The 5,075-nt window shown below is 44.0% G+C and overlaps 1 long non-coding RNA gene across 1 annotated transcript; it reads right to left on the bottom strand.

The window, feature by feature from the left end:
• Positions 1–481: 481 nt before the first annotated feature.
• On the bottom strand, positions 482–4,205 carry LOC139439964 (uncharacterized). The gene is made up of 3 exons (XR_011650025.1): positions 4,101–4,205; positions 1,931–2,041; positions 482–671 (listed from the first exon to the last, which is right to left on the bottom strand). It is a non-coding gene; the product is annotated as an uncharacterized lncRNA (long non-coding RNA).
• Between the last annotated feature and the right edge of the window lie 870 nt (positions 4,206–5,075).

Here is a 5,075-nt window from a genome sequence, read left to right as displayed (position 1 = left end):
TAAATATAGAAATATACCTGCTCACAGAGACACACTGTATATATTTATTGTTTGAGACCCACCAGCCCTTTCCTACAAGTCAGAGTGGGCATGGGTCACTCCTCTCCGCTGCAACTCTCTTCTAACTAGACTTCATACTGGACATTGAATGAAGTTTCCAACATTTTGACATTAAGGGAATAGGAGGGTTCATGGCCAAGGGGATTTGTGGGCTTAGTCATGTTTCTCCAAAGGGAGAAAGCAAGAATAAGACTGAAATCCTGCAGTCCAAGAAGCAGCCTGTCACACTGGCTAGCACTGTGTCACACTTCTCATGGTGTGTCCTGTTTTTTCCACACAATAACCCTGTTAACTGTGCCTTCTCAAGCCCTAAACTTCCGTGGAGCCACCTGAGCTACAGGGAGTTGAAGTGGTATCTCAAGACACATTTTGAAATCTCGCAGAGCAGGGCCTGGTGGGTGGCAGGGCTCTCACCTGGTGACCAGCTGCTCCTGGGGCTGCTGGCTGCAGTGGAAAGTTTGGAATTCCTGCAGAGGAGGGCAGGGAACTGGCCATGGCCTCTCCTGGTGGCCATGCCCCAATCTCTGGCCCAGGCTCTTCTGCCGTCTGTCCTGTTTGAATCTCTTCTGTGGGCTGTTCTTCTCCCTGTCCCCGGGAGTCTCCTTTTCACTCTGGGATGTGGGTTTAGTGACAGAGGAGGAACACAGAGTCAGATTCTTCTCTGTTTCTACCAGGAGGGTTGGATATGAAACTCTGACCAGGAAATCCCAAGATCTCAAGGACTAGGCAGCAGGGAGGACTTGGATTTTTCAGGTTATTGACAGTGACAGAGAGACCCCACTCCCCACCCCACCCCCACTCCGTGGGCGCCTACATTTGGTTGCACAGCAGGACACCTTCTCTTCTCTCTTTTGAACTGAAGTGAGTTTTGATACTCTGATGATAGGGTGACCCCTGATTCCACATATTGGTAAATACCTGGAAGCTTCATTGTGGGTGAAAGACCCTGCCTTGCTGAATGAAATGAACAGATGATGCAGGGAAGAGAAATTTTAAATGGCCTTGAAAATATTCCCAGTAGATCACCTTTTACAAGGGAAAATGCAAATATATCTTTCCCATAGACACCGGACGAGTTTCAAATGTTCTCACACAATGTTGTCAGATGGCAGCGAAGCAGCCTGCTTTTTGGTCTTTAACTCTTTCAAGTGTTCTGGCCAAGCCATTCAAACTTTATATATGCATCACCTCAGAGCAGGCCTGCTCATTCCCAGGAGTCTATTCTGGGTGAGCTGGAACCATTCAGATATTCAAGGGCATGGAATGCTCTGTTCAACCCTGTTGAAATGGCAAGAGGGAGGATTCCCATCATGGTCCAAGGTAGAGAAAGCCTGAACCCCTGCCTTCCTTCTCCTGACTAATGATGATGCAGCCCTGTCACCTGACCTGGAGGCTCACAGTGCTGAGCTCTGAGATGGCAGGGTGCCCAGAAACATGGATTACCATATCATCTCCACACTGTTTTTACGTAAAAACGACCCAGGAAATGCGACCATGAGTAAGAACAGAGAAGGTGTGTAGGAACAAATTATCTGACTGCCCTGGGGACAGGTGGGGTCGGGGAGCACCAGTGGGGCAGGTAGAGCAAACAAACAAAAGCATAGCAACAACAAAGACCATCATGTTTTAAAATGAAGTTCAGTCATGGTCAAAGTCTCTTTTCTGGTATTCCATCAAACACTACTTGGTCAAGGCTGGGGCTGGGTGGTGGGTATCATGGTTGGGTTTGTGGCTCAGATCCTGCTGGGAGTAGGACTGATCCCAACAGAAGGAGTCCTGGGAGGGAGCCTGGGTGTTTCCCAGGTAGGGTCTTGGACCTGGAGTTCCCTGATAGGGACTCCGTGTTGAGAACCCTCTGCTTCCATCTCACCTCTATCTTGCTCTGGTCTCCACTGGCAGCATGACACTCTGAAACCCTAGTTAGGGAGGAGGTGTCGTTAATCTCCGAGGCAGGGTCTGCTCTGCTCTCATGGTTGGAGACCTGCAAAGACAGGGCTGTCAGTCAGCCTGGAGGGATCAGGGTGCAGCCTGGAGGGATCAGGGTGCAGCCTGGAGGGATCAGGGTGCAGCCTGGCATTCTCCAAGTGGAGCAAGCCCACAAGAAGTTCTCCTTCGAGATGAGGCAGAGCCTTTCTACAGTCTTCCTCCCCGAGGGAACCAGCTCCACGGTTCAGGATCAACATCTGGGTAGAGCAGTGCCAGATCAGGGATCCCCATTCTGCACTGCCAGGCATTGCCTGGAAGGGAACAGGACGAGCCAGGCTGTCCCATCCTGATGCATTCAGAATAACAATGATCATTTACTTGCAAAGCAGCAAAATGGTTCTCATCCTCTAATTTGTCATACATGACTGCCCATATTCTAAACAAACCAGAAACTCTGCTAACTCTGATGCACAAACCTTTCTTTAAAGGAATCCTTGACTCATCATGCATCTTAACACAGTTCACCACTGTCTTTTATAATTAAACCTGGCACTGGGTGGGTAAAAGTTGAATTACTTTTTTCTCCCAGTTTGCATCTACACTCTTCCTGTGCAGTGAGAAGTGTTCAATGATGGTTAATTTTAAAAAATATTTATTTACATATCCCTGCCCCCTGTGCCCTGAGTTGTTTGTGTTTGCTGCATGCTCTCTGTGTCCATTTACTGATGTTTAATTTTAGCCTGTTCTAATTAAAACTTAGGTAAAATACAATCACAATCAGAATAGCACTCTAAGATGAAGAACATGGTTCAGAGCACACAAGTTTAGATTGATTTGTGAAATGCAATATGTGTGCTTGAGTAATGTAACACTAGCAACATTTACGCTTTCTACTTCTGTTGACTTTGACACAATGAATATTTCTTAGATGAGTTTAGAAATTATTTATGACTCTCCTTGCTAGAGGCCAAAATACATACCTTCATTCCCCCCTCCCTTTTTTTTTTTAAATAATATTTTTATTATGGAAGTTGTGAACTTACAAAACAATCATGCATATGTGTGGAATTCCCATAGAACACCAACACACCACACTGTTGTGCCACATTTAGTTTACAGATTATGAGATGATATCATCAGACTATTACCACTAACTATGGTCCATAGTGTATGTTTGGCATATTTTCCATATCCCCCTATTACTAACACAGTATATCTTTAGCATTGATACAAGAATATTACAGTATTGCTGTTAATATAGTCCATTGGTTACATTGTGTTTTTCCAATCCTTCTCCACATTCTTGCCACCCTGTAATAGTGATGTACGTCCATTCTAGTTCACAGAAAAACAGACATTTGTACAATTAACCACAATTCTCATCCACCTCTGGGTTTACTGTGTTATTTAGTCCCAAGATTATTCTCTAGCTTTCTTTCAGTTGACATTTATATCCCTAGACTACCCTTTTCAGCCACAATGTGTTATCATCAACTCTACCCATTTCCACACTTTTACAGTCTAGTTAATTAAAACTTCTATATACATTAAGCATCAGTATTCCTTTGCAGCCCTTCACTTATTTCTTAATAACCTATACTCTAGGTTTTAACTCTGTGTTTATTCTTCTATCTAGTTCATTTTAATGAGAACATGCAATATTTGTCTTTTTGTGTCTGGCTTATTTCACTTAGTATTATGTCTTTAAGATAGATCCATGTTATCATATGTGTTCCATTTTATTTCTTCTTACTGCAGGATAGTATTTCATTGTATGCATATACCACATTTTGCTTATCCATCTAATCCTCTTTTTCTGTAAGCAAAATTCAGCAAAGAAACTCATTCCCTCAACCCAACATGGAACATGGCTTCTGGGAATAAACCTCCCTGGTATGGAGGGACTAATACCTATTACTAACCAGTGATGTAGTAGGGAAAAGAAAATATCCAGAGTTTTATATGTTTGCCTTTTTGCTCACCAGAAATTCTCTGGACCACACCTCCTATGCTTACAGATGTCCACCTGTCTACCTCACATCCCACCCCATCCTGTGCTCCACCTTCTGCTGGGAAGCACTCAATCAGCTGTGTGTGGGGCTTTGTAACCTTACCCAGATATGGACCTTCTTCATCACTCTTCCCAAAGATGCAGATGATCAGCTCTGCAGGGCACACACCCATCCCTCAGGCTCCTTCGTGTCTGAATAGTGACAATATGATGCCTGACCTAGGAAAAGACATTCATAAAGAACCAATTTTTAAAGAAAGTTGTTTTTTTCTTCTCAAACCCAAGATGGCCTTGGGCATACCAGCTGACCCTGCAGTTGGGACCAATGCATTCCCCTCCATCACTGTATCCAGCTGCCTTTCTTCCACCTTTCCCTGGAATCCTCTCCCAAATCTCCACCCACCACAGCCTGGGCACAAGGACCTATTAAGAAGAGTGGAAGTGGGTGTGGCATGGTTCCAGGTGGGCCCATCTGTGACTCTTGACCATCCTGTGACATCCTCACCAGCACACAGCTCAAATACCTTAGGACCATTGGGGAAGCCTTGCACAGGTTCCCAAGTGCTCCTGCCTCATATGATTTGACTAGACCTGATGAGAACTGAGAGGTTCTAGTCCAACTTCTCAGTCTCAAGGTGTTTACAAAATCCTTCTAAGATTCCCCACACACCCAACCCTTCCCACACTTACACATCCTCCAGTCCATCACACTGGGAAGTCCTTAAGTCTATATTTTATTTTTTGGCAAATATCTCTGTATCCTTGCTTTCTAAAATTAATACTTTTTAATTAAAAATACTTTAGATTACATAAATGTTACATTAAAAATAGAGAGGATTCCCATATGCACCACACCCTACGCCACCCACACTTTCCCATATTAACAACACCTTCATTAGCGTGGTATATTTGTTAAGAGTGGATGAACACACATTGGAGCATTGCCACTAAGCATGGATTAGAGCTTACTTTATACTTTACACTGTCCCACCCAATTCTGTATGTTACGAAAAAATATATAATACTCTTTTCCATCATTGCAGCATCATTCAGGACAATTCCAATGTCCCCAAAATGC

This window comes from Dasypus novemcinctus, chromosome 11 (assembly GCF_030445035.2).
Source record: "Dasypus novemcinctus isolate mDasNov1 chromosome 11, mDasNov1.1.hap2, whole genome shotgun sequence".
Taxonomy (NCBI): domain Eukaryota; kingdom Metazoa; phylum Chordata; class Mammalia; order Cingulata; family Dasypodidae; genus Dasypus; species Dasypus novemcinctus.
The sequence above is the reverse complement of the archived record's forward strand: the minus strand, read 5'-3'. Positions and strand labels throughout refer to the sequence as shown.